Genomic DNA, 24684 nt, shown 5'->3' with positions numbered 1-24684 from the left:
AAAGTCTCAATCATATCACCCCTCCTTCTATCCACCAAACTCTGCAGTCCACACTCCATCAGCCAATCCTCATAACTAACATTGTACAGTCCAGATACCATCTTTGTTATCCACCTTTGTACCCTTTCCACAGTTAATTTATCCCCCTCAAATCCTGGAGACCAGATCTGAGAACAATAGTCTAAGTGTGATCTAATCAGAGTCTTATACAATGGAATGTTGCAATATGTCCCCTAAATTCAGGTTTCTATCAATCATCAAACCTAGATCTCTTGTCTCTCCTACTTCCTCCAGTTTAACTCCTCCCATAGAGTATGCAGCGTCCCATCGATGTGTCCCAAACCTCAAGACCTTACATTTTGCTGCATTAAACTGACACCCCCATTCATTTGCCCATCTATCTAGCTTATTCAAATCCTCTTGCAGGGCTACCACATCTGCACTATTACTAATAACCCTTCCCAGCTTCGCACCATCTGCAAACAACCGAATATCCCCTTGCAATCCACGGACAATGTCATTGATATAAAGGTTAAACAATATAGGTCCTAGTACTGAGCCCTGTGGAACCCCACTTGTAACCTTCTGCCTCTTTAATATTGCTCCACCATACACAACTCTCTGATACCTATTGGACAGTCAATCCTGAATCCAATCTGGCATCCAGACCCATGTGCTGCAACTTGAATATCAGCTTATCATGTGGCACCTTGTCAAATGCCTTTGCTAAGTCTAGGAAAATGGCAGTATATGCCTTTCCCTCATCTAATGCTCTTGTAACTTTATCATAAAAGGCTAGCATACTGCTAAAACAAGAGTGCCCCTCCACAAATCCATGCTGACTCTCACTGATAACATTACCCTCATCCAGTAGCGCACTCAAGATTTAATCTTGGGGGGAGCCTGAGGGGGGGAGTTGAGTAGACGATGTACGAATGCACACTACACATTGCATACGGCCTATGACTGAGCATCTGCAGTGATCGCCAATATATGATAAGTAGCATAGAAATAGAAGACACAACATAAATAAAAAAATGAATTTTAATTAGGAAAAGATTTTTGGAAAATTTTCTAGTGTTTATTTCCTTTTTCTTTTGGGAAGGGCCAGGGCCCCTTAGCCCCCTCCCTGGATGCGCCACTGCCCTCATCTGCCCAATGCTGTATATGGTCCCTCACTACTTTCTCCAAGATCTTACTAACTACTGATGACACACAAACTGGCCTATAATTAGACACTTCCAGTCTGCTACCGCCCTTATGCAATGGCACCATCTTACCTTCCTTCCATTCCATGGGCACCTTTCCCGCAGCCAGACTTTCATTGAAAAGCCAGGTCAAGGGCACTGTCAGTTCCTTAGCACATTCTCTCAAAACTCGTGGTGAAATACCATCCAGTCCCACAGCTTTACTGACATCCAGAGTACTCAGTATATGGAACACACTCTCCTCCTGCACCTCTCAACCTCGAACCTGCTCTATCCCTCTAGTATTCAAATTGACTCCTCCAGGATGAAATACTCCAAATAGTAGTGTTGAACAATTCCACTATGTCCTCTGCATCAGTCACTCTATTCCCATTTTTATCCCACAATGTCATTCTTCCACAGTCATTTCTCCTCCTACTGGTCACATAGCTAAAAAATCCCTAGGTTTTTCCTTGGATATAAGGGCCAATCTTTTCTCATATTCCAGTTTTGCCTTCCTTACCATACTAGTCACTCTTCTAGCCTGTGTCTTATATTCTTCGTGCATCTTCTCTTCAATATCTCTTCCATAGCCTCTTTTTCGCATGTAGCTCCTGTTTAGTATTGTTTGTCATCCACTTTACTCCAAATTGTGTCCTCTTCTTCACTCATGGAATACAGCTTACCATTGCTGCTAACAAATATTCCTTCACAATTTCCCAAGCACTAATGATATCACAGCCTTCCAATTCCTCCCTCCACGAAACTTCCCCAAGTTGACATCTAAGACTATTATAATCACCTGCTTTATAATTCCACATACGTTCCCGTCTCTTTGATACTCCTGCATGTCTATTCATTTTCCAAGTCAAAACCATATGGTCACTCTCTCCAACTGGTGGGAGAGATGTCATTTCAGTTATTATCAGCTCTTGTGATGCTATAACCAAATCCAAAACTCTTGAACCTCTTGTTCCCTCTGTTACATGTTGCCTAAGACATTTGTTCCTCAAGAATTCTAGAAATTCCATTCCCTTATTGTTACATGCATCTTCCTTTCCCCAATCTATACTGCTGTAGTTAAAATCTCCCATAACAATCATTCTTCTTGCACTTGCCAAACTTAACTGTCTAAACATCTCCTGGTCCCCACCCTCTGTGCTCCTTGGTCTGTAGCAACACCCCACTAAATATCCTGTCTTGCCCACCTCCACCTCACACCATATGCTTTCAAAATCATTAATGTCACAGCCTTCCAAAGCCTCCACTCTTAGAGGACACAGGTCGTCACTTATCATAAGCAGTACTCCACAACCACGTTTTCCCTTCCTATCCTGCCAAAAAATGCTGTACCCAGCGACCTCTATTCCTGTTATTATATCCTCTTCTGTCAACCACGTCTCAGTGATCCCAATAATTTTTGGCCAGGCTGATGCTATCTGCACCACCAATTCCTCTCCCTTATTCCGGATACTCCTGGCATTAGTATAAAGCATATAAATGCCATTATTTCTATATCCAGCATTATCCCCTCTAGACTCCACTGGGATCAGCATTACCTGATGTCGTCCTGCTTCTCCCAAGTACCCATTCCCACAAGAGGCCACCCCTGCTACCATCCACACTGGGACACACTGACTCGTTCAGAACAGCAATCTCTCCAGATACCTACGTCCTTCCCCATTCAAATGCAGGCGGTCTCTCGCATACAATTCCTCTCTGCTCTCAAATGCACTCCAAGCATCCACATATTCAAATCCTCTCTTCTGACACATTCTCGCTATGATGCCATTCAATATCAATGCTCTTCTGCTCAGCTCAACATTATCATACCTAGGCAACACACACTATTTTTCCTCTCTGTGTCTTCTTTCATACAGCCTCAAGCAAGAATCTCATATCTCTTGCTGCTCTATTTACATCACCACTCAAGTCATTTGTTCCCACCATCACAATCATCTCATCCACCCTTTCACCTCTCTTAATTGCCATAGCCACACTTTGTATCGTTCCTCCTGTCAAACACTCCTCATGCATCCTATCTTAAACAAAACGGATCATTGAGTCCCCATGCATTACACCTCTTACCACCATACTCCTCGATTGCTCACATGCATCCCTCACTCTCTCTCTTGTAACAGTTTCTCTCTGTGCTCCCCTAATTACCTGCCTTCCCGACATCACTCTACCACTAGTCCCTGTGCTCCCTTGCATTACTCTCATTCCTTCTCTCCTGCTGTTTCCATTCTTTCTTCTTCTATCATTCCTATATCTGACACTCATTCCCTCTCTTCCACTTATCCTATTCTCACCTCTTCTATCATTCATACAACTCTCTCTCATTCCCTCTCTTCTACTGTTCCCATTCTCTTCTCTTCTATCACTCCCATAACTCTCTCTCATTCCCTCTCTTATACTGTTCCTATTCTTTCTTCTTCTGCCATTCCCATAACTCTCTCTCAATCCCTCTCCTCTCCTCTACTATTGTTCCTATTCTCTCCTCTTCTCTCATTCCCATAACTCTCTCTCACTCCTCCTCTGATTCGCCTCTTCCATTCGCTTAATTTCATCTTCGAGCATTAACATACTTGTTTAAAAAGAGTCACAATAGGTCAAGTCCCAGAGGCAGGCAAAATTGTTCCACTTCACAAAGGAGGTGATAACACTGAAGTTTTGAATTATAGGCTAATATGTATGCCTGGATTTTAGTAAAAGTACTGGAAAGGATGGTGAGGACTAGAATCTGGAGTGGGATGATAACAGCAGAATTCTCTGTGGTGGTCAACATAAGTTTATTAAAGGATGTAAGAAGATTGCAAAAACACAATCTTAATCTGGTAAGGATGCTTGGACATTGAATGTCACTCACTTTTATTCAGAAGAAGAACCAGACTAAATGATTTTATTTAGTTATGAAAGTATTAAACCAATATTTCACCTTGTCATTAGAACATCATTTTGGATTTTGATCAAAAATTTGATTATTTCACTTCGGTCACCAATATTCATAGGCACTAAGATATGAATGATGCACATGCACTCAGGCATACCAGAAGGAAGGCAAACAAAGACCGAGAAATTGCAAAATACAGGTGAGAAGTGGTGCCCTGAGCAAAAAAAAAAAAAAAAAGTCAGCTTTTTTTAAAGCTACAGAAGCTATGGCTGAGATATGCTTATGCCAGGAGAGGCTACAGGTATGGGTCAGCCAGAGAAGGGAGATCTGATCAGATGGGAAAATGACATAAGATCTTAAAAGAATTGAATTTTGGTAGCACTGAAGTTTACAAGGTCACCCTTATTCCAATGAAGTATAGCAAGATCAGAGTTGAGGATTTGTAATGGGTGCAAGGATTGTAATGTGAAAAAAGAAGATAAGTGAGAAACTGCATTTTTTAACTTGAGCCACTGAACATATCTTGAAGTTTTTGTCTTGAACTGCTTTGACACATCTGCTGGAGAATCAAGGCCACAGGTGAGAGTTTGATTGGGGAATAAAGACACCCATTCCAGCAAGAACAATTTCATTTATTGGACTGGAGTAAATGCTTGAATCAGAAGAGTGAAATCAGTAATCGGACCATGGAAAAGAAGCATGAAAATCCCAAAGGTCATCCCAACTGACACTAGTGTAGTGCATAGAACAAGAGGTCAAGACTGGCTAGGAGAAAGATGATCTGTAGAAAAGGAAACTTTGTCAAGGTTACAATCAGAATTGCCAAGAGAAAAGTAACAAACAGTGTATCTGGAGAGATAGTTAAGAAAAGTCATGATGAGGATTATCCAGTATTCTAGGTTGGTAAATAATTTTGTTAGATCATTATTGAAAGCAAATTATTCTAACTAAAGTGAAAAATGTGCAGTCATGGGAAGATAATTTCATTATTTTATTTAATTTAGTAAACTGCATGCATGTGTATGTGTGATGCTCCATAGAAAATTACATATGAGAGAGACCAAGCTATGTAAAGCTTGGGAAATAAGCTTAGACAATGTACGACAGGGTATAGCATAGAGACAGCCTGCCTCATAGCGCCGCTTAATTAAGGGCGCTCGTTCAGCCATATTGCAGTAGGCGGCGTATTAGGGCAAGAAGATATTTTACAACATCTGATATAGATGCAATAGATTTATTTGAAGAATTAAGAATTCTTCAAATTTGGTCTCCTCACCAAATTTTATCACACACACACACACACACACACACACATGTATATATATAACCAAAATCTTGTATAAATTTATCCCAACGTAACCACCGCCCTAAGGATATTGTTAACAATTCCTGATAGCATAGCAAGTGCAGAAAGAGGTTTTTCCAAGCTTAAACTGATTAAAAATTATTTGTGAATAGCAATGACCCAAGAAAGATTGTTTGGTCTAGCAAATATCGATAGAGGGGGACACAGCTTATAATTTAAATTTAGAACTTATAAACAGTTTTATTGAGCGATATCCCCGTAGAGCAAACATTTAATTAATATTATTACGTAATTGTTTTGCATTAATGTTTTGGTTGTTATAAAAACAAAATAGCAATTGGAGATTTTCTTATATTTTTGTTTTATAATCCATCAGGGGCAATATTTAATTGTTTGCTTCAGGGCAGGATCTAATCTGGTGAAGCCCTAACAAAGTGGGTAATGATGATATCAGGTCTGTAGAACATCAGCTATGTGGATAGACTGATAAATGTAAGCAACATTTAGTGGAGAGAAGGAAGGAGGAGAAATTTTCTGAAGAGTAGAACAAGGGAAATGGAAATGACAGAAGTTATTGGTCATTTCCAGGTCCAATAATAATAATGTCACAAAAGGGACAGGGAGTATCATAATGGCACCATAGCCACACTGATATATAAACTTTGTGGTACATTTCTTTACTAGTATGGATAATATATAATACTTGATAAGAAATTATATTTTACCTTAGCATAAGACATAAAAGATGGAGAGAGAGAGATGGCTGAAGTGCTATGCGATAAGAGGGTGCTGATCAATCTAAAAGGAAAAATCTATTGGACAGTAGCGAGATCAGCTATGACGTATGCTATGGAAATTGTGGCCGAGGAAAAATAACATCAGCAGGATGGAGGTGGGGGAGATGAGAATGCTTAGGTGGATGTGCAGTGTGACCAGAAAGGATTGTCTGAGAAGTGACTATGTGAGGGGAATGATGAAAGTTACAAACTCATGAGCGAAGATACGGGAGGGAAGGTTGAGATGATTTGGTCATGTGATGAGGAGGAGGAGGGAGGACGAATATGTGGGAAGAAAGGTCATGCAGATGGATGTACAAGGGAGAAGGAAGCGCATGCGGCCAAAGAAGAGATGGAGGGAGCTGGTGGAGGAGGACTGGAGAATGAAGAACTTGGATGTGGTTGCATCCCAAGACAGGAGGATGTGGAGGAGACTCATAAACATACCATAAACAGCGACCCTACTTAAGTAAGACAAGCTGCAGAAGAAGATAAGACATAAAAGCTTACATGTAAACCATATTCATGACCAGTGACTTGCCTAATGTGGACAGTTAACTTCACTATAAGTTGCCACAGCCACAGATGTTCTTGTGAAGAAATGTCAAAATGTGAAAAAGAGCAAAAATGTCACCTAGACCAGGATAAAAATTATTCTGTAATTTTACCATTATTTCTCTTTTTGTTGAGGAGTACTACAAGAGCTCTACTCGTCATCTAAAATTTGACTTTCTAAATTATGCAGTATAGCCACTGAACACTGTACCTCCCACGGAGCATTTTTCAGCAAACTACCATCTCATGGTCTGCCATTAACCCTTTGTAACTGGATTGCCAGTTTTTTCTCAGATTGCTCACTGTGTATAAGCTTTCTCTTCAGATTTTTCTGCTAATCCAGGTGGTTTCTAAGGGGATCTATTATTTCACCCACTTCCTGCTGCATATACATAAATGACCTTTTCTCTTTCACTTACCTCAAACTATCCACAGTTTTGCTGATGTTGGTATTCTTCCTTCCTCCTACTCATACAACAAACCTTACATTGCTCAAACATATGAAGCTTCAAAATCTACAACCAGTGTCCCTAAACAATCTCCATACCATTTTTAGCTGAAGTGATGAACCCTTCAATGCATCCAAAACATAATTTTTTCTTTTTTTCTGTCAAAAAAAGACAGTACTTTTTCCCTTACCTTTCATAATGCTCAGCACAAGTCTAGGTTTCTAGGTTGACTAAGTTTCTCTTCTTGGACTAACGCTTACCATTTGCCTTTCCTGGCACCCACATGCTACTTCTATTCTATTAGCATCCTTGGCATTTTTTGTTTAGTTTTGTTTTGTTTTTTTCTCAATGCATCACTATTCATCTGTCCAGCTACCCACTTGGACCAAATCCGCCCAACTTTTGAATACTGCACTCAAATTTGGGATGGTGCATCTAAAACTTGTTAAAAATTGTTGACACCATTCATATGAGAACAATTTAACTAACTGATGACTCCTCTCTCACCCATTTCTTTCAACTTACAAATAACATAAGCAACAGTTGCCCAACATCCATTTACAGTTGGAATACTAACTCATCACACCTACTGCTCCCAATCATCTTCATTCCTTCTATCTCTGGTTCTACAATACTCTTCTCATGAAGTATTCCCCAAAGATGAACCTCTAGCTCTTCAAAAAAGAATATTAGTAGGTTACTTTCCTTTACAGCTGCCCACTTTTTTTCTTTTAATTTATCCCACACATGAGAGAGGCACAAGAACCTACAGCATGTCAGTGTAGTGTGTAAGATGCAGATAATGACTGAGAAAAAGAAAAATAGCAATACATTTCTTCTAAGAGCTGGAGGTTGATATTGTTGGGAAACACATTATGAGGAAGGCTGTTTCAGAGGACAGTAGTTGGAATAAATGGAGAGAAGCAGGTTCAATGTGTTTGACTGAAAAGGAATGTTGAGCAGCCACTGTTCTTGTTTTATAAGCCTGGCAGTAAGTGGAGGAACAATGCTCGCCAATTCACTGGAATAGTGCCTATGGAAGTACCTGTAGAAGAGAGCCAAAGTTGAAACATTGCATCTGTGAGATAGGATAGCAGCTGAAGTGAGTCTGTGCGAGAAGTGTCATCTATGAGCCAAATTGCTCTCTTCTGGACAGTTTTATTTTATTAACAATTTTTAGGGAGGTTTTAGGTGCACCACCCCAAATGTGTGAACAATATTTTAAGGATGGGTAGATTTGAGATTTATATAGAATTAGTAGCTAGATGGGAATAAAAAAAAAAAAAAAAAAAAAACTTCTAGAGTGAAAAAAAATGCCCAGTTTTTTAGAGTACAGGTGAGCACAAGCTAGTCGTGTCTGATGACTTTTGCAAGGACCAGAAGGTACAGCTTCTATTTGAATATGAGGCAAGTTTTCTATTATTGGTCTTTATGAAGTTGGATTTAGATTTGCTGATAAGTTTCCAGCAATGATATTTTCACAAGACATTTCGTATGTCATGCTGATTTTCAACTTTGTTGTTTGATCTCCAGCAAAAACCATTTTTTCCTTTTTTTTTTCTGACCTCGATGACTCAAAAAATCCCTCTACCTCAGTAAAACCTTCTATTCTCAAGACTAAAATTTATCTTCAACCTACTTAATAAAGTAAATTATAACAGACAAGAATTTATTTTCTCGTTTTAATCCTTTACCAAAGCACCGGCACACAAAGTTTGCATGTGAAGTATTCTTGTGACTAAGTTACTTGTAAACAGAGGCTACTGACTTTACATCAGTTGCCTCAGCATCCCATAATACACAGCACACTTCAGATGTGTGTGTATATATGGGTGGGGGTCTGGAAAGTTCTGATAAACACCTAGATAAAAATTACACAAACCCTGCAGAGGTTGTGACTGATCTGACAAATACAAACAAATTGTTTAATAAAAATATTCTTACACATATCCAGTGTATTGCTTGGAGGCCATGACTAGCTGCGCATGCATATACTACGAGTGATATTCCACTGTTTATGCAGAGTCAGTTTTGGTTTAATACGTGTTATGTAAAAGCATGTGATATTTCATAATAAATTGTATCTGAGAGATACCGCGACCTCTGATGTCAGTATAGTATTGGTTTAGTTTTTTTTATTATTATTTACTGCTGAAAATGGCTAGAAAAATATATCGATTGGATAATCCATCAGATGTTGAAGAGATTCAACGATTTTGTTGCTCAAGTCCAATGATGAGAATGATAGAGTTGAATGTAAAAGTGATATTTGATAGTAAATTGTATCCGAGAGATATAGCAAACTCTGATGTCAGTATAGTATTGGTTTAGTTTCTTTTTTTCTTTGTTCAATAATTTCTGGATTGTAACTGAAAATAAATAAACCATCATGTATTATATTTGCAGTGTTTTTTTTTTTAAGTATTATCACATACTAGTAATGAATGTATATATTGCATGTATCTGAGAGATACACGTGACCTACGATGCAATTTTATCGACTGCGACCTCCGCAGGGTTAAAGCAACTGATATAACCATCATACTAGTACAAGAAAGAATATACTATATACTAGTAGCAGAGTTAAAGATAACTTATGTTCTTATATTCTCATTATATAGTAATTAGATAGTAATCTCATATATTATATATAATATTCTTATATAGTAATTGCATCTGAGAATGTGGCTGTAACGAACATGACCATGTTGCCACCAATTGGTGAGAGTGATCATAAGGTCATGACTTGGGAGGTGGCTAAAGGAGTGGAATTTACAATTAAGACAGCGTACATGTGGAATTACTGGGCTGGTAAGTATGACAAGCTTAGGAGTGTGCTTGCTCAGTGCCATGGCATGTAAAACTGCAAGGGCTGGATGTTGATAGAGCATGGGAGGTGGTTAAGAAGAGTTTGCAGGAGGCAATTGTTGACTGTATACCAAGAATCCGAATAATAAATCAAGTAGGGGTTAAATGGATGAATAACACTATTAAGCATGAGCTGCAAAAAAAAGAAACAATTGTGGAGGGAATTTAAGGAGAAAAGTAACCAGCGGGCGCAGGAACAGTATAAAGCTCAGGCCAGGATGGTAACAAGGGTGGTAAGAAAAGCAAAAGCGGATTATGAAAGAAAATTGGCCATGCAGGCTAAAGAGAATCCCAAACAGTTTTTTCAATATGTTGCAAGTAAAAGGAAAAATGTTCATGGCAGAATGATTTTAAAAAATGCTGAGGGTAGGGATGTAACCGAATCAGTCGATATAGTGGAATTACCGAGCAAGCACTTTGCAAGAGTATATCATCCAGGTGGTGACATTGCAGGAATGGAAGAACCAACAGCTTATACTGGAATTGTGATGAATGAAGTAGAGATAACCAGTCTATTACAGAACCTCAATGTTAATACATCTGTGGGATTGGATGGTATACCAGCTCGTGTAGTACATGAAGTGGCTAAAGAATTGTCAGTGCCCTTGACCATTTTGTTTAATTTGAGCCTTGGGTCTGGGTCAGTCCCAAGGGGGTGGAAAGAGGGGAAAATAGTTCAGCTGCATAAAGATGGTTCCAAGGCTGCTGTTGAAAATTACCGGCCAATCAGCATAACAGGAATCATTATCAAGATCTTGGAGAAAATAGTCAAGAGGAAAATACAAGATTGGATAGATGAAAATGGGATACTGTATCAGGGACAGCATGGTTTTGTGAAGGGTAGGTCATGCCTCAGTAACTTGCTCATGTATTGAAAGTTTATTTTTTCACTTGGTTAGAGTATAATAATATTAGTTTAATCCTTTATCCAAGTGTGAGCAAACAAAGTTTGCGCCCGAAGTATCTTCAGGACTAGGGTAAAGTGATACAACACCAGGGCAACTCGTTGCAGAGGTGGAGAAAGCTACCAACACTCCTAACTCAGTATCTCCTATAATGCAAAACACATCTCCTTGCGGATATGTCTAATGTTATGCATGGGTAGTGGCCCTTCCTTTAATGCATAACATTAGACATATCCGCAAGGAGATGTGTTTTGCATTATAGGAGATACTGAGTTAGGAGTGTTGGTATCTTTCTCCACCTTTGCAACGAGTTGCCCTGGTGTTGTATCACTTTACCCTAGTCCTGAAAATACTTCAGGCGCAAACTTTGTTTGCTCACACTTGGATAAAGGATTAAACTAATATTATTATTGCTCATGTATTATAACACAGTGACGGCTGAACTGGATAAGGGTAATGGGTTTACAGTGATTCTACTGGACCTTGCTAAGGCTTTTGACAGGATACCACATGGAATTCTAATCAGTAAATTGCAGGATATGGGGATGGATATAGGGTTGGTAAGATGGATATGAGGGTGGTTGATGAAGAGATATCAGAGAGTGGTTTATTCAGGAGTAGAGTCCACAAGACGGCCTGTGACTAGTGGTGTGCCACAAGGATCTGTTCTTGGACCACTGCTGTTTAATTTGTTCATTAATGATATAGGAAAGGATCTGAGAGGAACAGTTCATTTGTTTGCGGATGATGCAAAGTTGGATAGGGCAATAGTGAATGCAGATGATGTCAAAATTTTGCAAGATGATTTGGATAGATTGGGGGTCTGGGCTAAGGAGAATGGATGTCAATTTAATGCGGCAAAATGTAAGGTTATACATTTTGTGGTGAAAAGATCAGCAGCAGTTTATTATATTGGTGGAACTGTACTCCAGGAAATTGATGAGGCACGAGATTTAGGAGTGTTGGTGGATAAGGAGTTGAAATTTAGGGGGCACATTGCAAAAGTGGCCAAATCAGCTCATCAAATCACTTGGTTGCTGAAGAATATGTTGACAAGCAGGTTATTGTTCCTCTGTATCGAGCCTTGATAAGATCCCATCTCGACTACTGTGCCCAGATTTGGTCACCTAGGTTTCTTCTTGATGGAGGAGGAGGTTGAGAGGATGCAGAGGCAAGTGACCAAGATGATAGCAGGTCTGTGGAATGAACCTTATGAGAACAGGTTGAGGATTTGTGGGTTGCAAAAATTGGTTGATAGGCAGAGGAGGGAAGATATGATTGAGACATTCAAATTACTGAAGGGTTTCTATAAAATTAATTCAGAAGATATTTTTGAGAACAGGGCTGGTTGTGGGAGGACTAGGGGACACTCTTACTAACCACACTTTTGCCCATGGAAACTGGGCAAAAGTGTGGTTAGTAAGGGTGTTAGAGCTGGGTTCTTTACTTTTAGAGTGGTGAATGAGTGGAATGGGCTGCCAGAGTCTGTAGTGGATGCTGTGACAGTGAATGAATTTAAGGCGAGGTATGATAGATACTGTATGAATGTCAAATAGTTATGATGAATATGATTTGGGGCCTCCCTCGATGAGTCTAAGGACTCCCTGGAGTTGCCCATAATAATAATAATAATAATAATAATATGTTCTTTCTTGTGGTTATATCACAGTTGGTTTAATATCATTTTTTCCTAGGTGTTTTTAGAACTTTCCGGGACCCCTCTCATATAGCTTTGTATTATGGGAAAGGTCAAACCCAGAAAAGTTTTGACCTTTACTGAGGTCTCATCAGTAGAAGCAGAACTCAGGAAAATAGAGGTTAAATCAATACGGTTGTCAATAAACACCTCAATAAAGGTTAAAAAATAAAGTAAATTTTTCTTTAGTGAAGTATGGGAAAGGTTAGTACCCAGTCTAGATAGTAACCCTTTTTCCTAAAGCAAAATAATATACATGTCAATAAGGAAGTGTGTTGTGCATCATGGGATAATGAAAGTGATGCAACTGATGTGAAGTCAATAGCCTAGTTGTGATGATTTTTCACATGCAAACTTTGCTTATGCTTGGGTAAAAGATTAAAACAATATACTTTATTGTCTATTAACCACGCTACCGACCAAGACATCTATAGACGTCAAGGTTATCATGGATGCAAAGTGCATATTAAAATTGTAATACCATCAATATTACATTGAAATATATGATGGATACGAAGCGTATGAGGATGGGTATTTTATCCATAATAACCGGTTAGGTGGTTAATAATTTACTTTCGTAACCAAACAAAAAAAAAATCCAATCTAGAAATTATTGTCAACTCTCTGATCCAAAGTATTATAATAATAAGGTAATACACCTATTTTACCTTGTTTGTGGAAAAAATATGGCTTCTGTATTGACTTAATCTCAGTTTCTTCGTGGATCTAGCTCCTACTGATAAGATCTCAATAAAGGTCAAAACTGGTCTAGATAGTGACCTTTACCAAAATACAGTATTACAATAGCCTCCTTACGGAGGCGTGTCATGTATTTTGGGATACTAAGTCAAATGATGAGAAGTCAACTCTCTATATACAAGCAGTCTAATTGGGATGATAATTTAGATGCAGACTGTTTGCTTCCACTTGGGTAAAGGATTAAACAAGAATATCAATTTTTTCCTATTATAATTACTTTGTAACCAAACAAACAAACAAACTTTCTATCCTTCTAACTAGAAAGCCTGACATTCAAGAATGTTTCATCTTCATGTTATTGAAAATAGCTACTCCTTACATCTTAGTTATTAATTAGCAAAATCTAACCTGTCTTCATCTCAGTAACACAATTAGATTTATAAAGTACTTCTCTAATTCTTCTTTTCTGTTAATACTTCTTACTTTTGTTGATGTTAAACCTAAATTTGTTTCTGTACTCTTTTTTTTCCCTCCACTTTTTGAAAAAATGCAGTCAGTCATTTTGAATTTCACTTTTTATTTCCTGTGTATGTTCCACTTTCTGCATATGGTCATGTGATTGAAACATTCACTAACCATTTCCTATGCCCTGATAATGTCCTTTCTTTGAAGTTCTTGTGACATGGGGGCTCTGAGTTGTTCGCTGGGCCTGTCATAAACACTCACTCTACAGTTCATATATAACTCCTCTTAACTGAAAACTCTACATGCTTAGCCACCTCCCCTGACAACACTTATTATTAATAATATTCTGATTAAATATATAAATTATACTATATCCATAGAAATAGCAGCTCTATAAGGAATAACTGCATCGAACCACTGTTTAGATTTGACATGCAGTAATGATATATAAATATCAAAAATTTAATGAGTTCAAATTAGATATGTTTATTATATTTTAGTGATTAATGAATTTGGTAACATTTTTCACACAGTGGTCACTGGGTTTTCATCCCAATTATTGACAACATATATAACTTTATGGCTGTTCTAATTCTATCTAGTTCTTTGCTATCTTTCTTAAATAAACTACACTGTAGGTAAATGCAATAACTATTCTCTGATGCAAAGAGAAAACATATAGAAAAGACTTTTGATTATTGTTGATTTCACTTTTTTTTCTTTTTTATTAATTTACTAATTTTATTAATTTAGTAATTTACTCTATTTAAAGAGACTATAATGAGTATCTTTCGTATCAACTTCTAATTCATGGTGAAGTTGAATAGATGCTTTTAAATGAGTAGTGTCAGATATAATAAAAACCAGTGCAAAATTATATGTATAATTCCTGGATATAAAATAAAAAGAATGACCAATATAACTAATAAGAGTCAGCTGCATTATTAACTTAAAAAGAGTAATATTTTAATAACTTTTTTTTAAAACAAATACATCAAAACACATATCAAATGCTCAGTGGATGCACTTTGTCTTCTCATGCAGATGCATGAGAAGGCAGAAAAAAAAAAAAATCTCACAAACACAAGTGATTCATGGAACAGGGTTATGAAATTGCACTACAAAATTTCTGGGGTGATTTCATATATTATCGATTATTATTAATTTCACTTTTTTTCTCGGTAATTTACTCTATTTAAACAGACTGTAATGAGTATCTTTCATATCAACTTCTAATTCATGGTGAAGTTGAATAGACTTTTTTAAATGAGTAGTGTCAGATAAATTTAACTAATGTCGATGTAAGAACATGGGCATTAGTTAAACTCAATTAGGTAAAAGAGGTCGACTCTTTCTAATTATCAAAATATAGGGATGCTACTGTTAAGCTCAAACAATTCCTCTTTTCGATGATATAGTTTTTCATTTCTTCTTTCCTACAACATACTTTTTTATTCTCTAAAGGCCAATGATGAGAGATTTCATCTCACACTATATATATAAATTTAATGACTAGACGCCGAGAAATACCAAAATAGAAATAAATACTATTTTTTTTCTATGTTTGTATCTCTACACACACACATACATATATATGTTTGTGAGTGTGAATAAGCAGCAAATTTTGCTTCACAGAAGAGGAAAAATAGAATAAATAAGTTGTTTACTGAAACATTTAGCTAAATTATGAGTTGTTCTGGAAATGTATAAATTCCATTTAAAAAAAAAAAAAAAAACTAAAGAACACGTGGACCAACTACATTCCTCACTAACTATCCAAGGCATAATTATAACAACGACACCATACAATCCTTTACTCACCTTCTCAAGTAAGAAAAAAAAAAGTACTGCTAGCCTTTTAAACTCTGCAAGTTTAGCTTTAAGAATAATTTGTTCTCTTTAATTGAGTGAACAACAACAACAACACATTTTTCTTCAAGTGTTACATACCAGCACATGTATATAGAAAATACACAACGTGCAACATTTTGAGATACAAATAATTTAAAATTTTTCCATGCATAAAAAATATGTAAAGTCTAAAACACTCGATCATCCTATAACTTTAAACATATTATAATCCAATAGTATATTATAAATTCTGCAATTACCGTAAAGAAAAAACGTGCAACCTTCGCCGATAGAATGACTTACATAAGCCTAATCCTACGTTAAGGAGGAACGTAACCTGACAGTTCGGTACCCAATACTTTTCTTGAGCTGTTAACACCGGCTCCACATATAAGTTACTATTTTTAGATCATCTTAAATTTAAAAGCAAACAATAATATATAGCAGAAGAATGAAACGTACAATAAAAATGTTATTTTGTTGTGCAACCTTCAGATATAGCTCTAGACCTGATTTTTGTGATCAACTTAAATAAACCACGTGTTCTCCGAAATCGAGAATAATGGTACCTGAGCTTCTAAACTTCGTTTTGTTGGCTCATCGAACATGGTGGAAATTTCATAGAATATTGCGAACACGAACTATTAGATGCTAGTAGACAAGTTATATAAATGAATAAATTAAATAATAATACTGAAATTCCTAAAGAAGAGTAAAAAAAAAAATCCAAGCTATTGAAGAGACTTTTGGAGAGAAAGTGAAAAAGGAGGGAGTAAAGGGATTGGTCCAAGCCCTCAATCTCAGTTAAGAATAACTAAAACTTATTCGATCAGATTATAAAAATGATACAACTTATCATTTTATACAGTTTTACCTTTTAGCAATACACTAAAGAACAGAATTGTGAACATTCATGCTTATGAAAATCGCAACGTACCATTGATGCCAAGGTACAATGAAGATCACCGAGCAATGCTTCACCTTTCCCCTTCCTCAGAGTAAGAGAGAGAGAGAGAGAGAGAGAGAGTTTCATCCCAAAATTAACATTGATGAAGCATCCTAAATATAATCTCTTTTTTTATCCTTGGCAGATAAAATTGGTTTCAATCCAAAGACCCTTTACAATGAAACATTGGGTGTTTTGAAAGAGATAATAAAATTCAGTTACAACATACAGTATTTGAAAAATAAATATGAAATCAATCAATGAATAAATCCTCTAATGCCGTTTATCTCTCAGTGGAAGTAGGGAAAACTTTTAGGCACTATGTAACGTTCTGGAAATTTAGTCAACAATCTTTATTCCCAGTGGTCGGTGGTAATTGAGTTCGGTACTACTGATTCTGGCAAAGTGTACTGAAGACACTGAGTTACTGCTAAAGTGCACTAAGTTACTGCTATTTGTAACTGAATATTATTGTGGGAATAGCGGAGTCAAAAAATCGTTTCAGGAGGAAAACCCTACTTAAGTGTAGTGTATAAAGAATCGATTAACTCGGGAACTGGCAAAAATGAAATATGGCCCAAACTTTCGTTTCGTAGCGGCTAAAATCGGACCATAGCGGTCTATTTTTCCTGTCCTAGCATTACGGAAGCAGAAACATTGCCAGAACTATAGTTGCTGAATTCCTCAAAGTCAGACCTCTGAATGTACCCAGTCTTGCCATAAACACTGTTACAACTTCCACACAAAGAATCGCACTGCCCACAGAATTGGGCGAGCCTGGTTCCGTTAGTGGCGCTGTGCGCAGCCAAAATTTGTGTGTTTATCAGCAGAGAGTTGTCTAACTGTATGGGTTAACATTCGGTGGTGAACGATAACTGCATCTGTAATATCATTCCACAAGTGCAGAATACATCAACCTGTTATTTTAAACATGCTGAAGCACTCGGAATCAGTAGGATGTTTTGTGTTTCGAACAATTACCTCCTCACATAGGATTAACATACCTTATCCTCTTAGGGTAAGGGGGGTTAATGGGGTAGGATTTAGATGGATGAGTAACATCATCATCATTATTATTACTATTATTCGTGACGCCTCCAAGGAGTCCGAAGACTCAACGCGGGAGTACACTCCTTTATCATCAGGATTTCCTGATGATAAAGGGCTTTGTATCATCAGGATTTCCTGATGATACAAAGATAGGTAGGGTAATCAGGAATGCTACTGATAGGGAGGACACCTACTATACAACACTCCATCTCCACTACTACACCGAACCTCTACTACCAATCACCTACATCAACGCCATCTACTCCCCACAACCACCACCACCACCACCACCACAGCTAGTATTTTTGTCTAAATTGCGTGTGTTCATTAACACGTTCATTGCCAATCACGCGATATCGCGCGATGCGAATTCTCACCAAACGGCCGATCACGCGTCATCGCGTTGACGTCGCTAACTAAATAAAAAAAAAAAATTTGCTACCACACGAAATTCCAATTTTCAGCTTGGCAATGAAAGTGTTAAGCACAAGCTGCAGAAGAAGAAGAAGCAAATGCTGGAGGGTATATAAAGAGAAACGTGGCCAGCAAACTCATGAATACAAGGCTAAGGCAAGAAAGCCGACCAGCATGGCAAGGAAGGCAAAATCAGATTATGAGAAGAATCTAGCCAAGCAGGCCAAAGAAAATCCCAAAGAATTCTTTTGTCATGTGGCAAGTAAGTGTAGAAGAATGACTATGGAAGATTAATCTTAATAAGAGATGATGGTCATGAGGAGATAAAAGCGTATAAAATAGTTGAGTTACTGAGTGACCACTTTGTAAGTGGTGTATCATCCTAGTGAGGTTACTGCTTTAACCTGCGTAACAGGCACTAACGTGGGAACACAGGTGGATGTATTAGAGATTATTAGGATAATGCAAAATCTTAATGTAAATATAGCTGTGGAATTAGATGGTATATCAGCTAGGGTTTTGCGAGAATGTGCAGGGGAACTGGCAATGCCTTTGATTAGGCACTTTAATATAAGTCTTGGCTCTGTTAGAGTTCCCAGGGAGTGGTAAGAGGGTAAAATAATTTCTTTGCATAAAGGAGGTTCTAAGGCTGCAGTAGCAAATTATAGACCAATCAATATCTCAGACGTGGTGGCCCATGTACCAGAAAAATTGATTAAAAAAAGAGTTGAGTTGGATAAAGGAAATGGCTACCACATTTTTCTGGATTTTGCAAAGGCATTTCACAGAATACCACAGGAAACTCTGTTGCAGAAATTAGAACAAATGATGATGGATAAGAGGATGACTGCTGGACAGATGGGGGGATATAATCGAGGCGAAAACAAGTGACTAGTGGTGTGGTGGAACCAGTGATGTTTAATTTGTACATAAATGATACAGGAAAAAACCTGAAAGGAAATATTAAATTGTTTACTGACAATGCGAAATTAGGAAGAGTAATAGTTAATGAAGGCGATGTGGAAAGCTTGCAGGACGATTTAAATATGTTGCCAGTATGGGCAAATGTATTAGGGTATCAGTTTAATACTGATGTGATATCAGTACGAGTGCTAAAAAAGTGTTCAGCTGAACTCGCTGTTCCTTTGACCAGGCTATGCGATTTGAGTGTCAGAACAGGGAAGATTCTGCAGGAATGGAAAGAAGGTATGGTGATCCCATTACCATACCTTCTCCTGAGATACTAATTGCCATACATTGCCATACACCGCTCCTGAGATACTGAGTAGTCGATCCAACGATCGATTAATCAGTATCTCAGGAGCGGTGGCGAACATTTTGGAAGAATTGGTCAGGGCTTGCATTCAGAAATGGATTGACAGCGAATCTCTAATTTGCAATGAACAGCATGGGTTTACTAAGGGAAGGTCATGGTTTAGCAACTTGCTCACATTCTATAATAATGTTACCATTGAACTAGACAAGGGGAATGGAAACACCATGATCTTTTTTTATTTTGCTAAGGCTTTTGATAGAATACAGCATGGTAGACTATTACATAAATTGGAGAATATGGGTTTGAATTATAAAATATTTGCGTGGTTAAGAGGATAGATTATTGAGACATCAAAAAGTGGTATGCGGGGGACGTGAGTCTGCAAGATTTAAGATAACCAGATGTGTACCACAAGGATTTCCTGATGATACAAAGATAGGTAGGGTAATCAGGAATGCTACTGACATGAAGTACTTGCAGAATGATTTGAATAGGCTGGAATTGTGGTCATCGGAAAATATATGTCAGTTCAATGTCAGTAAATGTAAAGTCATGTACTTTGGCATGGTTAAATATCCAATGTCGTATTATATTGGTGGGATTATGCTGGAAGAAACTAACGAGGCTGGGGTTCTTGGAGTGTTAGTAGATAGGAAGTTGAAATTCAGGTGCCATCTAGCTCAATTTTTAGCTGAATCAAGTGTTTGATGTCAGAACATAAATCTGTTCGTGGAACCGAGTGTTTTAGAAGCATGGATATATTAATTTATCCAAAGGGCAAGAACTGAGATGGCTATTTTGCAAGATACTTCTTTCTGCAGCATATGAAACAAATATCATGATCAGATTTACCAAGAGGAGAAAACAGTGTTAATATGCACAGTAGATTTGAAAGGAGTAATGCTTAAGAGGAGATAAGGAAATTTGAGTAGGTGGCATGGATTATTTGGCATTCAGTTAGAGAAATGAGACAATATGTGTTAGAATTCTGCTAATAACAACATTTAGGCACAAATACTGAGCTGGAAGCTCTTTAATTTGTGGACACTGAAGTCCCCAGGGAAGATGACTTGGTTTGTGCATTTAGACTGTAGGATTTGTTTCAGGTATCTGACTTTTCACTGTTCAACTGGATTCTTGATAAAAACAGCAACGGAGCTTGTTTGAATAGGCGCGACCTGTGCTGACAAGAAGTTTTGTAGTACTATTTTGTTTTTGGTTAAACGAATAATAATAAAATTTGGTCTACAAAAGTTCCAAATCGCCAGTCATCCTTTTTTCTTCGGTCTCCAGGTAAGCGCCAAGCTTTCACAAGGTGATGATTGCTTATGAGATCAGAAGTCCAACTAAGATCATTTCTTAAAGAATTCGAGATTGTGCGGATGTATTCTCTCAGAGAAAACCTCCAGACAAAGTTGGTAAGATGGAGAGCGAAATAAATATATTAATGTGAGATAAGAAAGAAATTACTTAAAACATTAGACTAGCATGGTAGACTATTACATGCTAGACTAACATTATACGATATTGTTTTTAAACCAGTTTTAATGTACTGATCAGAGAGTCGAATTAGAAATAAAACAGTTCTAGACTAGTAACAGACTAGCGACTGCAGTGTGAGAATTCAGAGAAAAATTTGGGAAGTAAACAGAGGGCATCAATTGCAGAATGATATTAAAAATGAGGATGTCACGCAGGAATATAACATTATTAGGATTCAAGAACATGTGAACTAATGTAATGTGGCTGGATCATTTAAACTTCTTCACTTTTACTGTAATCCATTTCTATTCTTGAAAAAAAAACAGAATTTCCTTGTGGAAAATGCCCTTCTCAGTCACTATGAAACTAGCTAACTCACCTTCAGATTAAAAAAAAAAAGTGCGTTCCCTTATAACGGTTATTCGAGTCAGAGATAGGATTCGCACTCGACTAGGATGCGAATCGCTAAAGTTTTCCAGCATATTAATCAATCATATCACACAAAACGTGTTATAAATTGCATAAAAATTAAATTAGAATACATTTTGGACAAAAATTATAAATTTCTTAAGGATGTAGTTAAGGAATTAATGTACAATGCTTACAGAAAACTAAGCGGAGAGACATTTCAGTATGGAATATGTTCACCCCAAACTGTGGTGCAGCTCTCACAACGTCGTACTATGTTTAGCACTAAGTGATTCAGAAGTTCTTGAGGCAAACTGGTCCACTCCTCTTTCAGAGCAAGGAAGGCCTTGTTTGTTTTCTGGGGGGGGGGGAGTTAGAACAACAATGCATCTACCTATTGCATCCCAAATGTGTTCTATGGTGTTGAGATCTGGAAAGCGTGCTGGCCACTTGATTTGATTAATATCCTCCGTATCCACAAGTACCTCCGCTGCTCATGTACGATGTGATGTGGATTGTCATCCATAAAAATGAATTTCGTTTACAGTATCACGGACAATCGAACCTGACGTTAATGAACTTCGTTGCAATTTCGATCTCCAGTCACAGTCCCTTTTTTCAGCACTTGTGACTTGGTGCCTTATCTATCCCTTTAAAAAATATTTTTGCCATGGCAAGCAGTACCACTTTCACTTAAGAGCAAGTGTCGTCTAACTAAAACGAACATCTGAAGGGGTATATTAGCCCATTGTGTCTTGTCCAATTTTTATGGAAAAAATCACTGAATACCTGCTCTAAGATGAGCTGTGAAGGGACTATGTGCCTTCAAGCGTATAGACCTACTTGTCGCAGACGTCTTGCCACAGTTTGTCGAGATATCAGCATACCAGTGATTGAATGAAGCTGACTTGTAAGAACTTGTAAGATGCCTTGTTGTGTCGATTACGTTAGGCTGTTATAACCGAAAATCTGTCTTCAGGCTCAGTAGCAGAACGAGGGCGACCTCTTGGCAAAAGTCTGGAACACATTCCATTGGTTTGAAACGTTGCCCAGAGTCTGGGATACAACGCTATATGAGATTGTAAACTCTCTAGCGATATTAGTAATTCTGCAGCCTTCTTCAAGCTTTACAATAATTCTTCCCCTCGTGAAATCGTTATTGATATCTTTGAGACATTACAAGACATCCAAGTTTGCAACTATCCTTCACGAAAAGAACTTCCTATAAACACAGTTCGCTTACTGCAACCTTTTGCCTTTTAACCGGTTGAGTGCTACCACGTGACCCCTTTACGTGCGTTTCTAAAATTTGAATGCGTACCCGCTTTCTCCTCGAAATCGTCCGTTACACAAATTGCTACAAGCTGATGCGTCTGAATTTGTAGTTGTAACCAACCTATGAATATTGGTTGTTTGGGGTGAGACATCTATATCAGTGAGATAAACCGATTAATTTCCTTGTTTATTCCATCACAATTAACAACGCTCATATTCTTAAACCATGAATCATAATTTAGATCTTTATTAGACCTAATCGACTTTCCAGTATATCTTTGTGTCAAATAAGTTCAATCAGTAACGGTGATGCCCATTGGTTTAGAAAGAAGACGAAAAACTTGTTTAGAATTGCGTCTGAGGACCGAAGAATCAATATAAATGCTTTTCAACTGAAGGTGAGTTATCTGGACTCATAAAGCGACAAAGATTTATTTATCTATCCATTTCTAAAAAAAAAACAGGAAAGAGGCCTGAAATCATGCGCATTTATTAACAGACATACGAATGAAAATGAATTTATTGAGCTGTTGTGGAACAACTTCCTCGTAATTCAATGCTCATTGCCTTAGATTGCCATTGGCTGATCTTGATGCAAAAACGCTAAGGTAAGTGATTCACAACATGCAGCACAAGATATTCAAGGTATTCAGCTTTATCTTACTTCCACAATGAACACCTCATTTCTTTTACTGATTGACCACAATTTTTCCACTTTAAGTACTTCAGAGAAAGACTTTTAGATGTTTTCATTAATATATGTTCAATGTTTTAATTGCAAGTTTCCTTCTCAGATTATACAGAGAAAGAATAGGGCCTAAAAATTAGACGCTTTCGCGATGATATGCTCGTCGTTAATTAACACGTTCTGAACATAACTTGGGCAATATTTATATGTATAGAAATTGTTCTGTGTAAACGTGAAAACATCCACTGAGTCCTAAAGAGGGATAAAGTGGGAAAAAATTAAGTATAGATTCTCTAATGCATTTCAGTTTTCTAAGAAAGTAGTTAGAAGTCTTTAGTCCTACCTTTTGGAAATCAGTGGGTATCCAGCTTCTATCCTTAGTCAACATAGATAGTTGAACTATTTACAGCTATCAACTATTTGATGACTTTGGATGGAGATTATGGCAAACCTAGCTTGTATGTGTGAAATAGTGTGAGTTCTACGGCTGAATTTTATGACCAGGAAACTTCAGTTAAAACCTGAGATTACAAGAGTGAAAAAAAACTGCCTGTGCCAAAGACCGACTAAGTTGGAATCGGTTAAAAAATCCTAGCAAAGATTCCTCTATTTGGGTCACTAGAATCGAGCGTATCATTGTGTTTCCTCTGGAGACACGATGTTATGCCTTTGATTCTCGTCGTTTGAAGAGGAATCTTTATATGGAATTTTCCAATTGAAGGTAAGTTAGCCGAACTCATACGGAGGTAGAGGTTTTTTACTCTAATAAATCAGATTTTGAACCTGCATACAGGAAAATCGGTCATGGGAACACATGCTATTTACAAATATACCGTTCTTGTTATTGTTGTTGTTGTTGGTGGTGGTGGTGGTGGTGGCAGTGATGGTAGATAGTGTTGATGGTTGTTGTCGGTAGATGAAGAATTAAGCAATAGAGGAGATGGTGAGATGTGTATTGTGGAGTGCCCTTCTGTGATGAGTCCTTGGAGGTGTTACATAATAATAATTAATAATAATTACATAGGTACCTTCAGTGAAAATAAAGCATAAATGTTTTATTACATTGTGTGTGTGTGTTTGTGTGTGTGTGCGCGCGCGGGCGCTTTTATTCTCTTATAGGAAGTAGGCAAAGCCGTTTAAGCCCTACATAACTTTTGGAGACTGAGTGGGCAGTTCAACCTTCACCAGTGGTCAATCTGAGATAGCTACCCCAAAACTAATCACGAATTATTACTAATTATAAGCAGAACCAATGAAGAGAATGGCAAACAAGTGCTGCCACCTCATAGTTCCTAACAAGATATGTTATAGTCTGAAAAAGTGTGGATTTTACGGTCGATTTTGTTGAGTTTACGGTACGAAAAACCAGAGTTTCGGTGAGAACCCCCCCCCCCCATTGACCGTCCTAGATATCAACTAATTCGGTAACCGGTAAAAGAAAGGCTTAGAAAAAGTTCCTCTGTTTAGAAAGTGGATTTGAACCTTTCCTCAAACT

The 24684-nt window shown here is 37.6% G+C and overlaps 1 protein-coding gene across 1 annotated transcript in view; it reads right to left on the bottom strand.

Moving 5' to 3' along the window:
- LOC150104979 (obg-like ATPase 1) overlaps positions 1-16079 on the bottom strand; it is a 343661-nt gene extending 327582 nt beyond the window's left edge. The window contains exon 1 of the mRNA XM_090396086.1: positions 15911-16079. The gene's annotated coding sequence lies outside the window, so the exon portion shown is untranslated. The remainder of the gene's footprint in view (positions 1-15910) is intronic.
- Positions 16080-24684: the final 8605 nt, after the last annotated feature.

Source organism: Typopeltis vanoorti, chromosome 7 (genome assembly GCF_054136105.1).
Source record: "Typopeltis vanoorti isolate ZY-2024b chromosome 7, IOZ_Tvanoo_1.0, whole genome shotgun sequence".
Lineage (NCBI taxonomy): Eukaryota > Metazoa > Arthropoda > Arachnida > Uropygi > Thelyphonidae > Typopeltis > Typopeltis vanoorti.
The sequence above is the reverse complement of the archived record's forward strand: the minus strand, read 5'-3'. Positions and strand labels throughout refer to the sequence as shown.